The 13,675-nt window shown below is 42.3% G+C and overlaps 1 protein-coding gene and 1 pseudogene across 1 annotated transcript in view; both read right to left on the bottom strand.

Moving 5' to 3' along the window:
- Positions 1-13,675, bottom strand: part of LOC149167775 (uncharacterized) — a 381,496-nt gene that overhangs the window by 177,619 nt on the left and 190,202 nt on the right. The gene's annotated exons all lie outside the window — the stretch shown is intronic.
- LOC149167776 (ADP,ATP carrier protein 2, chloroplastic pseudogene) lies at positions 1,633-12,072 on the bottom strand (annotated as a pseudogene).

Below are 13,675 nucleotides of genomic sequence, written 5' to 3'. Positions count from 1 at the left end.
CTCCTTAGCCTCTGCATCAACCCTTGTTGCCTCTGCGTCAACCTTCCTAGGCTCTGCGGTGCCTCTTCCGGCGCTCTGTTGCCTCTCTGATATGTATTCTTCGGCCTCTTGTCGAACTGCCCCTCACTGCAACTGAATACTTGTTCGATTTCCTCAGCAAACCTCGCCCCAGAAAATCGAACAGACTCACCTATCTTGGTATCTTGGTGTGTCTCCAACTGACCTTCAAGCCTCCTCTTATACTTTTCTTGTTGACAATTCAACAATCGATATTAAGTCCCTAATCAACGGCTAAGATTAAATCTGGCTTGATCCTCGTTATTTAGAACTTTCTCACACATATTATATTAATACACATTAATATTTTAATTTTCCTAAGTTTAAACTTAGGATCTCATTAAAAATATTAATTATTTTAATATCTCTCCATCCGGGTGGAATTTCCCCAAACAATTTATGGGTCTTGGAGATCTCATGTGCCTTAGCCTCTCCACCAACTTTCATGGCTAGAACACATTCGATGCTACCAAAATCAACAATGAGCTGATTGCAAACTGCAATTGCAACCCTCCTCTGTGGACAGACTTGGCCTTCTAAGGTCTGATTTGGCTATGTAATTCGGCCCTCTGTGATAGCCTTCGAACCTGAGACGAGCAAAATTTTGCCTGAAGAAGGGACAATATTCGACCTCCTTTAGAACTAATCTTGACCTGTGTTTTGACCATTTTCTTGGAGGCAACTTTGGATCAATAATTGAGCAGACTTTATAACAATTAAGAGGAGAGTTTGGATCAAGAACATAAGCAGTCTCTGGATCAAATTTTGAGCAGACCTAGACTAGATTTTGGAGAATTCTTAAGAGCAGATTTTGGACAAGTTTAAAGCAACCTCTTATAAAAGCCTTTTGGAACAGAATTGGAGAGTTTTTGAAGACTTCATGAAGCAACTTCTGGGGCCTTTTTCGAACTCTTGCTAGAGGAGATTTTTGGAGCAGCCTATAAAGTGTATTTGAATCAGATTTGAAACTAACCTTGAGCCATTATCGAAAAAGTCTTTTGAAGAAGTTAAAGGTTGGAGCCTTGCTGAAACATTGAACAGGTTGGAGCCTGATTTTTTTGTCATAGAGGATTGGAGTCCTCATTGGTGCTTGGATTTGTTGTGAGGCTTGGAGTCCTCATTTTGACCAAGTTGGTGCTTGGATTTGTTGAGAGGATTGGAGTCCTCATTTTGACCAAGTTGGTGCTTGGATTTGTTCAAGGTTGGAGCATTGAAGTAGTCAGAGATTTTGTTGTACAAGTTGGAGCTTGAGTTTTTGTAAAAGAGGATTGGAGTCCTCACTATCTTCATCAATAAAATCACTTTTTGTTTTATTTCTTGTGTTCTGGTTTAATTTGTGATAAAAATCTTAACTGGCATAATATAACAATTGAAGGAAATATTGATTCACCCCCCCTCATAGTATTTCAAACAGATTCCCTTCCTATCCCATCAAGCATGCTCTCATTGTCAAGTAGACAGCTTGAAGTTATTGAATGGTAGTAAGGGTATGTTCGATGAATATGTTGGTCTAGACTGAGTTGGAAATAACTTGAACATCATTTGATGATTATGTATGTGGAACCACTGATACACCTATAGTATCTTCTTTAAATTTACAGACACAGCTCTATTCATGCCAGCTAATTTTCCATCCAATAACTTGTTCTTCAAATCGTTATTTACAAGGGGAGTGATTTACTGATCAAGAGAGCACTCTGCATACAACCAATATACAACTGTGGCACCTCCTGAATTTCTTGAGTGGATTGCAAACCACATGTACTAAAACTTTACTCTTTACCTTAGCATCTTTATCAAGAGGAATATAAGCCATTTCTTTGTGAGGATCAAATAAGTTGTACTTTACACTCTTGAGGATGTTCTACATGGCTCCAACATAGAATGCTGCAAGCAAAGGTATGACTCCAAACTTAACCATCACCGATGTTAATGAATCAATACCTAGCACCAATGCAAAGAATGCCACTATTGTCAAAAGCAACATGGTTAGGTTGATCATAACTGCAACACTTTATCCATACTTTCTGGATATATATCCAGTTAGAAGCATCATGCAAAAAGTAACAATTCTAGTTTACATAATCAGATTCCCTATAAATGTCAAGTACACATTAGGACTTGGCAATTTAGCTCTCAACTTGGATTTTGATGTCACTTCAATTGTAACATATGTTAAAATTGGCAGCTCAAGGATGAATTTCTCCTAGAAGAAATCATATCTTTCAGTGCTATTTGAACCACCTATAAGAAAATTTCATTTCTAACAATTCTAATATGACTTTCCAAAAATAGTAAGTCACGTCTCAATTTGGAAGTGACTTTCCAAAAATAGAAAGTCATGTCTAAATGATCAAGGATGATCTCGACATATGGAATCCACTTTAAAATCAAATCAATCATGATTATACAAGTCAAGAATTAATATTTTTATCCTTACTAGTATTATTACTATTATGATACTATTATTTATAAAATAGTCTAAAGTCATTCACCTTTAATGGACTAATAATAACGAATTCTCAAGAGTCTAATGGAATAAGTAAATTAAATTGAGAATCTCTTACTTGGAAAATCAAACCTCTCTCTTGGAATAAAGTAGTAACCCCACACTTACGACAATGTAACTCTCCCTCACTAATTCAATGTATGACAAAAGTGTAACTCCTCATTAAATACTCTTGTAACTCCCTCATTCAATTCGATTTGTAACTCTCACCAAATACTCTCATGATTAAGTGTAACTCTCTCCCTCCCTGATTCGAATTGTAACTCCTCAAGACAAGTGTACATTTCTCTCTATTCTTGGGATGTGTCATATCTCCAATTTTCTACATTAGAGACAATTTTTGGAAGAGGAGGCAATTCTGGCATTGGGACTTAGGAGGAAAAAGGAAATCGCAGCTTTAGTGGAGAGTGGGGACCACAGGCAATTCGCACTAGTGAGAAGAGAGAGAGAAAGGAAGGGATGCGAATTGGTGGAAGGTGGGGGCCACCAAGGAAGAGAGGGCCAAACATTATAAATAGCGCTTCCGGCCCTTCATTTGGCATCTTTGATCATTTTTATAAATCAATTCTAGTTCTCTTGAGTTGATTTGCCAAGAGAACCCGAGCTGTTTAGCACAAGGAATTCCCAAGCGGGAATTCCAGCCTCTCTTTCGGTGGACTTCAAGTGCCACCCTAAGGAGGAATTCCTGAACTCAGTAGGAGGTAAATTTGTTGGAGATTGTGGTACCTTTCAACACATTTCTCAGCCTGTTCAATTTCTAGGGAGGACGCAGGGATCAAAATCGTACCACTGAGTTGAGGCAGAAAAAAGGCATATTTTGGCCTGAGAATTTAGCAGAAATTTCCCTCAGGTTGGGCTAGTATTTGTGGAGATTTTCATGGCTAGAAGTTGCAGCTTTTGTGAGAGCCAAATATGCCACTCTAGGGCTTGCCCACTAGTGACACTGGGTTTTGTCAATCAGGGGTCAGGGAGTTTGCTTCTAATTTTGCAGAATTTTTGGAGGAGTTTTGGTGCCCCAAAACAACAGGACTATTTGGCAACCAATTAGGAGAAGTGAGCTTATATTTTGGGTCTCGGGTGGTGAGTAAAATTTGCCCAAACCCATCCTGGGTTTTTCTAGGTTTTTGGTGGAGAGCTCGAGATTAATTTGGTGGAATTTTTTGAGAACTTTTAGAGGCTCAAACAGGGGTTTCTTCCAACCAGTGGTTACAGAATTTCTAGGGTCAGCACAGAACATTGAGGAGAATGCTTTCCTCTGCATCCGGGTAGCATCTTTGTCACCTGGGATTGTTTAGCTTGCTTTGGCAAGCCCAAGTGCACACATTTCATGCATTGTACTCTTCTCCATATATAATAAAATGGTTGAATTTTGGTGTAGTTCCAGTGTAAATTGTGGGTGTTTGATAGTTGTTTAAATATTTATTTTTCTTTGTTTATCATTGTTATTTCCTTTTGGAACATTACAGTGGTATCAAAGCCATAATCTTGGCTCAACCTTTGGGAAACCCTTCATTCTATGACAAGACCAGAATAAAAATAAAATAAAACAGAAAGAGAAAAAACACTAAGCAATCATGGGATCCAAAGAAAGGTTAAAATCAAACAACATGACAATAACCTTGAATGAAGTGATTAGGATGCAACAAATGATGATTGATGTGGGGAAGCAGCTGATTCATACAACAATTGGGAATCAAGACCATTCTCAATTATACAACAAATCCACTATGCCCAAAATTATGGATAATGCATCAAGATGGCAAGACATGATTGCAATTGATGTAGAGTTATTGACAGCAAATTAGAAGGCATATTAATCACTGGGACATGGCACTCAAGCGTCCCTCTCTTTTCGAGAGTTCTGTGAACTAAGAGACATGCACAAATCAGTGGGAAATCAGTGGAATTATGCAGGGATGATGGGGAGGATTAAGGTAGAAGATGAAAGAGTAGTTGAAGAGGCCATGGTTAGCAAGGAGACAGTTGAGCATACACCCGTTGGTGAGATGCCATTTATTGTTGAGATATCCATTGATGAGGTATCTGAGGTCATGACCGAGTTCTCAGTGTTGGAATTTCTATGTCTAACTGCTAGAAATCCTTCTTGTACTTTCTGATTTATTTCTTCCTACTTGTTCTGTTAGTTAACAAGTTATTTACCATGTAAATACTAAAAATAAATACACGTACAATCTCAACCCATATAGATCATCAACCGAAGGAAAAACAAGCACACAAGCGACACCATTATTTTTGGACTAATGTCCCCGGAAAAACCCAAAGCGAGAAAATCAGTGCAGCTATCTGAGGGTTTTATTATTAAGCAGTTTCATAATACAATCTGGGTGCCAGAAATGGCTCACCCAACAGAGAATGCCCTCAGCAGTAGTACCTCTCAGTCGGAGACAGATATCAACCCCAATCTGCCCCACGAAATCTCCCAGCATCAACCTCTAGGGTCTGCGTCAGCCTCTCTGGCCCAGCATCTGCCCAGCGTCAGCCTCTCGAGGCTCTGTGTTAGACTCTGGAGCCTCTGTGTCTCCCACGTTGGCCCTCCTCAAGCTCGGCGCAGCTCCTAGATGCCTCTGCGTGGCCTCTAGCTGCTTCTGCGTGGCCTTTAGTTGGCTCTACGTCAACCCTCTCCCGGCTTCTGTGTTGATGCTCTCGGTACTATCTCTGCTTCTCTGCTACTGCATTCACTGCCCTTCAGCTACAACTCTGATCACTCCTTTGATTTCCTCAACAAGCCTTGCCCTAGAAAATCGAATTCTTGATCAACTCAGTGTGTTCTCCAAGTGACCCTCAAGCCTCCTCTTATACTTTTCTCGTTGACATTTCAACGGCCGAGATTAAGTCCCTAATCAATGGCTAAGATTAGATCTGGCTTGATCCATGACTTTTGGACCATTCTAACTTAGTTTTATATTTCCCATTAATATTTTATTTTCCCTAAGTTTAGACTTAGGGACTCCATTAAAAATATTAATTATTTTAATATCTCCCAAACTAGTTAGATTCTGCCCAAACCATTTCTGGGTATTGGAGATCTCATGTGCTTTAGCCTCTCCACCAATTTTTGTGGCTAGAGAACATCCGATGCTACCCCAAATCAACACTCCCTCTTAGCGAGGACTGTGCTTTAGTAATACTCATCACTAAGCATCACCCTGATCATCTGGCATCAGTCCCTGTGCTGATGCTAGGCCTGCTGCCCAACATCCTCTGCACTGTTGCATCATGTACTGCTACCCATGGCCCTGCCACTGTTGCATCGTGCTTCCCATAGCACTACCACTGCTAACTGCTGCACTGCAACTCAGTTACTAAGAAGTAACTGATCTCCCAACTCTGACATCTCCGTTAGGCTAGAAACGCTCCCGATGTTGAAGCTCCCTCTGTCACTGACAAGTGCTCCCTCTCTGACCTCTGTGTTGCTACAACAACTCTGTGCATCTCGCACTGCTGCCTCGCACTGTCCTCGGACTCCTGCACTGTAGCTGCTTTTGTCACTCCATCCGCATTCATCTCTACCGACATCCGCCAGTCCTGCTACTCCTCTTCAGGGCTCCCGTAGCAAGGTATAATCCAAGAAGTTGGGTACCTCGAGGATCCTCATTGCCTGTAGTTCGCCTGACTATAGCTCGATGTCTCCCCACTTCCTCTCAAGTGGCATATGAGCACTCATGGTACATTCATCATCTGTCTCCACTTCTTTCTCCGCCCTTGCTGGCGCAACCTCGGTCTCAGAAGCCTCTCCCTTGCTCTTCTTCCTTGGACACTGGCTCGCAAAGCGACCCAGTTCCTCGCAGAAGCATTTTACCTTGGATAGTTCCTTCTTCTTCTGTTTCTCCTGCTTTCCCTCAGATGCTAGGGCAGCATCCTCCTCTTCCTCCTTGATTCTGACCCCCTTGCCGTTGCTTCCCGCCTTGGTTAGCCTTCTGATCTCTTCTTGACGAAGAGCCGCCCACAGTTCCTCCCAATCTGGAAGGGTCTACCTGCCCAGTATGCTCTGGAAAAATACCTCCCAATCCTCTGAGACTGCGTTCAATGCGGTCCTCACCATCATCTCCTCATCCGACGTGGCCCCTATGGAAGTCAGTTGATCCCGGATCTCCTTCAGTCAACCGAGGAAGGTGTCTATCTGTTCTCCCTTTTGCATTTGGTATGACCGCAGCTGATTTTCTAGTAGCATCTTCCTCTGCACGGAAGTACGCTGATACAATTTCGTCAGGGCCTCCCTCATCTCATTTGTCATGTCCTTTTCGGCAATATGTGGTACTACATGGTCCTTGACCCCGTCAAGGATGATGCTCTTGGCCCTCACCATTGCCTCCTGGTACTTTTCGTTCTCAACCGGGTCAACTGGGATCGCTATTGTGTTCAAAGCGAAGTGCTTGAGACGATTTTTGTCTAGAATGGACAAGATCCTAGCCTTCCAGACTATGAAGTTTGAGGCTTCGTCTAGTCTGTCCTGATCTCTTACCCCATTCGCTGCCATTTTGCTGCTCCTCTTTCGACTCTTCCGAGTCTCTCTACTTCCCTCTTGGAATTTCTCAGTGTGACTCCCTATGAGCCTCGATTTCCCTCCTGGAAACCCCTTTGCCAATGTCAAGATGCCCCCACTCCAATCGTAAGTGCAGTTGCACCACTGACCCGGATTTCTTGGCTAGAAATCCTCGGCAATGCACCACAGGTTGATGAGGCGTCGGGAGAGCTTAGTCATTTATCCAACCCTGTAACGCCCAATGCATTAGCCCACGCTTATGCATTGGATTGAGGGACGCAGAGTTGTCTAGACATACCCGAGGGGATGGCCAGGTTAGCAGGACTGAGCGACATGGGCTGAGCATGACACCGCATCAGCTTGGAGAGCTTGTTCCTTCCACAGGGGATTGTACATTCGATCCCTCCTTTGGGATTGGATGGCGAGAGGCATTGAGCTAGTACCCAATGGATCAAGCTAGGCAGTTGGATACATTCATGGCCACATTTCAGCAAAGGCCATGGATTACTAGAGGGACACGAGTGTAGGTTTTAACCCCGTACAAAAATTACCTGCATACGAGTTCTAAAACACAGAAAATAAACAATGCAAGAGCAGAACACATAAAACACATATACACAGAGATTTTCCCCCTGGATCCCAAAACTGAGACTACCAGCTTGATTTTTCATTATGTTCCTTTCAATGTTACAATACATATTTATACATGCCAAAGCATCCAATACCATGGACCAAAAACGATCGCGTCCAAAACCATGTGCAAAAAACATGCACAAAACCATAGGTAGGTCCGCCCAACCATCAACAAAAGCAATCTTATAACCTTTCTCTTCTAGGCAAGAAATAGAAAGTAATTTTTTCTTCAAACCTGGAGCATAAAGTATGTTATTGAGATGAATGCTTCCACCGGTCTCCAACTCCAACGAGGTAGATCCAATTCCTTTCACAAGGTAGCTCTTCCTGACTTCAAGTTTGTCTAAATGAGAAGAGGTCCCTTGTGATAAAGTCTGCAGTTGACTGCATTCACCTGTCACATGTCTAGAAGCTCCACTATCAATAACCTATACATTATCATCTTTAAAGGTGCTTGAAAGAGCGGAGAAGAGACTCCAATCCATTACTTCTTTTGATAGCATGGAGATGCGCTTTCAGATGTATCCTTTGATAGTCACAAGAAGACTCCCATGTAGGTTTTAACCCTGTACAGAAATTACCTGCATACGAATTCTAAAATACAGAAAATAAACAATGCGAAAGCATAACACATAAAACACATATACACAGAGATTTTCCCATGGATCCCAAAACCGGGACTACCAGCTTGATTTTTCATTATGTTCCTTTCAATGTTACAATACATATTTATACATGTCGAAGCATCCAATACCATGGACCGAAAACCATCGCGTCCAAAACCATGGACCGAAAACCATCGCATCTAAAACCATGTGCGAAAATCATACGCAAAACCATAGGTAGGTCCGTCTAACCTAACATAGAGTGGGGTTACCTGCACCCCTCAAACCCCCTGTGACTCCCCCTGCTACGCAATTGGCGCAACGAAGGGGGGGTTCTGCCCCCCTTCTAACCCCCCGATTAACTACGTGGGCTAGATGTGGAAAGAAAATAACACAACCCAACATTCTCCCACTTGTTGTCTTGTTTCCACAGGGGGCCACAAGAGAGCTTAGTCATTTATCCAACCTGTAACGCCCATTGTTTCTCTACACCAAGAGAACTTCTCAAAGATCACAGATTTTGTCAATGCATCTGCAGTATTCTTCAAAGTGTTCACCTTTACCAGCAACACCTTTTTGTCTTCTATCATATCACTCACAAAGTGATACTGAACATCAATGTGCTTTGTCTTTGAATGATATGCGGGGTTCTTTGCCAAGAAAATTGCACTTTGGCTGTCATAGTCTATCCTTATAGCTCCCTGTACTAACCCCATACTTGAACACAATCTCTGCAACCAAACTACTTCCTTGCTTGCATGAGTGGCTGCGATGTATTTTGCCTCTGTACCTCCAAATAGGTTAAACACATACCCACTTGTAGATCTTCTCTGATCCAGATCTCCAGCCCAGTCTACATCAACAAAGCCACGAATATCCAACACTCTATCCAATCCTGGTCTTCCTTGGTAGCACAAACCATAATCACTAGTGCCACGCAAATACCTGAAAACCCGCTTCACTGCTGTCCAATGCTCCTTCCTTGGTTTTGACATAAACCTGCTCAATACTCCCACTGCATGTGCAATGTCTGGTCTAGTACAGACCATCACATACATCAGGCTACCGACTGCACTTGCATATGGAACACGAAACATATCCTCTTCCTCTTATTGTGTCTTGGGACACTATTCAGCAGATAACTTTACACCTACAGGAATAGGAACCTTCACCGGTTTACTATCCTACATATTAAACCTCTGCAATATTGTCTCGACATACTTCCTCTAGTTTAACCAGAGCTTCCTCTTTGCCCGATCTCTTTTAATTTCCATGTCAAAAATATAGTTTGCAGCACCAAGATCTTTCATGTCGAATTTGGAGGACAATTGGGTCTTTAAATCCTAGATAATTTCTTTGTCATTTCCAACCAGCAACATATCATCCACATACAAGACCAGATAAATAACACGGTCACCAATTAATTTAAAATACACACAGTGATCTGCTTTGCTTCTGGTGAAGCCAAGTCCCCGTATAAATGTATCAAATTTCTGATACCACATCCTTGGTGACTGTTTTAACCCATACAGAGACTTCTTTAACTTGCATACCAGTTCTTTCTTACCTTTCACTGCAAAGCCTTCGGGTTGCTTCATGTAGATCTCCTCTTCCAGATCCCCATGAAGAAATGTTGTCTTCACATCCATCTGTTCTACCTCAAAATCAAAAGCAGAAGCAACAGATAAAAGTAATCTAATAGAAGCTACCTTGGCAACAGGAAAAAAAATATCACCAAAATCAATTCCCGGCACCTGGGAATAACCTTTTGCTACCAACCAAGCTTTGTATTTCTCCACCTTTCCTTTTACATTTGTCTTCTTCTTGAACACCCATTTGCTGCCAATGGGTTTCCTTTCAGTCAGCAACTCCACCAGATCCCAAGCCTCATTTTTGTGCAAAGATGCCATTTCATCAACCATGGCCTCTTTCCAGAGTTTTCCATCCTCTGAATCTACTGCTTCCTTCACAGTTCTGGGATCATCATCACTAATAGATGAAACAAAATTTGAACAGAAAGCAAATGGACTATACCTTACTAGCTGCCTTCTTTCTCGAACTGATTTTCTCACCCGGAGTTTGTGGCTCTTCATCTTTTGATTCCGCCTCTGCGGTAGAGTCTGATTCTTCCTCCTTTAGATCAAACTCTATCTTCTGAAGTTCCTTTGGTTGGACTTCATGTTTAATAACATCTTTCACCTCTCTGAACACCATATCTCGGTTGTACACAACCTTCCTTGTTACTGGGTTCCAAAGCTTATAAACCTTTAAACAATCCTTATACCCAATAAAGATGCACTTTTCAGATTTACTATCCAACTTGGTTTGTTTCTCCTTTGGAACATGTACATATGTATCACATCCAAATACCCTCAGATGTGAAAGAGAGGGTTTCTTACCAGTCCATACCTCTTGTGAAGTCGTATCCTCCAATGTTGATGAAGGTGATCTGTTGACCAGGCAACATGTTGTCTCCACCGCCTCTGCCCAGAATTCCAGTCCTAACCCGGCACCACTGAGCATGCTTCTTGCCCTTTCCATCAACGTCTTGTTCATTCTTTCTGCAACTACATTTTGTTGAGGTGTATATGGAGTAGTCTTCTGTCGTGCTATACCACACTTCTTACAGAATTCTTCAAATTCCTTATTGCGAAATTCTCCACCGTTATCTGTCCTCAGCACCTTTATCTTATTCTCTGTCTGGTTTTCCACCAAAGCCTTAAATTCTTTAAACCTGTCAAAGACTTCAAATTTCTTCTTAAGGAAATATATCCATGTATTCCTTGAGAAGTCATCTATAAATGATACATAGTACACAAACTTACCAAGTGATGGAACCTTTACAGGTCCAAACACATCACTGTGCACAAGCTTTAATATTTGTTTCACCCTCTTACCACCAGAGGGGAAACTCACCCGATTTTGCTTCCCATATACACAATTTTCACAGAAATCAAAATCCAGAGAGCTATTATTCATACCTCCTACCATATCTTTACCATGAAGTATTCGAAGGCTCTTCTCTCCAATATGTCCAAGCCTTTGATGCCACAGCATGGTCTTCTCTCCAGAGACCACTAGATTTTCTGCTCCACTTTCAGGAACCACAGAACTGTTGCACCCATCAACAACAGTGCTACCTTGCAGCTTGTATAGAGTTCCAATACGAACTCCCCGCATCAATACCAGTGCTCCCTGAACCATCTTGCAAGTATCCTTCTCGAACGCTGTTTTTACACATGCATCATCCATCTTGGTTACAGAAATCAGATTTCTGGCTAATGTAGGGATATGCAGAACACCCGGAAGTGTTCTAACCCTTCCACTTTGCAACTTCAACTTTACTTTTCCGCGACCAACGATTCTAGCCTTCCTGTCATCCCCCAACAAGACATCACCACCATCATATTTCTCATACTCGCAGAACCACTCTCTACGGGGACTGAAGTGAAAAGATGCACCTAAGTCAATCAACCATGCCTCATGATCTACTTGCGTACTTGAAGAAGCGAAGTACACATCCCCACCTTCATCTGAGGTGGTTTTCGCCTCTGCAGAAGGAGCATCATCAAATCCCTTTCCTTTCTCAGGAGCTTTAGATTTACAGTCCCTTTTGTAGTGCCCTTCCTTTCCTCATTTCCAGCACACCACCTTTATAGGTTTTCCTGGAGATTTAGATCTCCCTCTCGATTTAGATCTCCCACTCGATGACTTACTTTTGATTCTGTTCTGGCACTGTCCTCATACAAATAAGGCATCACCATTCTGGCTCTCCATATTTTTCCGTCTCATCTCCTCCATCAGCAAGGATGAGACTATTTCATCAAACTGCAAGGAAGTTGCATTGCTACCTATTGCAATAACCAAACTATCCCACAAATCTGGTAAAGAACACAACAAACTAATGCACTTATCTTCATTTGAAATTTTGATATCAACAGACGATAACTGACTTACTACAGTATTAAACGCATTCAGATGCTCTGTCACTGAATCTCCATCTTTCATCCTCAGGGCATACAACTTTTTCCGTAGGAACAGTTTATTCACTAGAGACTTAGATTGGTACAAAGTCCCTAACTTGTCCCACAAAACCTTCGTCATAGCTTCCCCTGATACATTCAGCAATACTGAATCTGACACACACAATCGTATTGTGCTCTTTGCCTTCTGATCAAACTTCTTCCATTCTTCATCGGACAGTCCCTTTGGTTTAGTACCTAGATCTACCGCAATCCACTGATCTTTATCCACCAACAGATCCTCCATCTTGAGTTTCCACAACTCAAAACTCTGACCATTAAATTTCTCAATCTCTATCTTTCCACTGCTCGCCATCTTCTTTCACCACCAGAATCGATCTCGCAGATCTCCCACTGAACAGGGTCTACCACAGGCCCGAGCGAAACCACTCAGCGACAAAGGCATCCCCTTGAAGCCAAAACAGCGTTGATACCAAATGTAGGTTTTAACCCCGTACAGAAATTACCTGCATACGAATTCTAAAACACAGAAAATAAACAATGCGAGAGCATAACACATAAAACACATATACAGAGAGATTTCCCCCTGGAACCCAAAACCGGAACTACGAGCTTGATTTTTCATTATGTTCCTTTCAGTTTTACAATACATATTTATACATGCCGAAGCATCCAATAGCATGGACCGAAAACCATCGCATCCAAAACCATGTGTAAAAAACATGCACAAAACCATAGGTAGGTCCGCCCAACCTAATATAGGGTCCAAAACCAAAATTTTAGAGTGGGGTTACCTGCACCCCTCAAACCCCCTATGACTCCCCCCGCTACGCAATCGACGCAACGAAGGGGCGGCTCCACGCCCCCTCTAACCCCCCGGTTAACTACGTGGGCTAGTCTTGGAAAGAATATAACACAACCCAACAACGAGGGCCAGATTGTTGTTGGGATCTAGGTGGAATTTCCCATCACATCATAGAGTCGATAGGTGATGGTAGTAGTTACATGATGGATCTGATGTTTGGGTGCACACACATTTTCAGATCTCCATTAGAGCCCTAGACAACACTAGTGGCAGGATGGTTTGACAGGAGAGCAGACAAATTTCATGAGTTATCTTGGCATATTCACTGTGTGTTGAGTCACAGGGTGATTAGCCTACTCTGGCAAGAGCTAGTAGGAGGAGGTGGCATCAACAGGCCCCCAGACAAGGAATTACATGGAGATGGTGCTCTCTCTTTGGTATATTAGATATTAGAGCTACTGAGGATAGGCATAGTAGTGTCATCCCCGTTGGCATGTGAGGAGTCGGGTCGTCGGGTTGCTCAAGTCTTTCAGGGCAGATGGGGAGATGTAGCCCACATCATGGAGGCTTTGCTAGCAG

The sequence above is a fragment of the Pinus tabuliformis genome, chromosome 5_1 (genome assembly GCF_031772625.1).
Source record: "Pinus tabuliformis cultivar Carrire ecotype Pingquan chromosome 5_1, CPIR1, whole genome shotgun sequence".
Classification (NCBI taxonomy): Eukaryota; Viridiplantae; Streptophyta; class Pinopsida; order Pinales; family Pinaceae; genus Pinus; species Pinus tabuliformis.
Note: the sequence above shows the minus strand (reverse complement) of the source record. Positions and strands in the feature narration are given on the sequence as shown.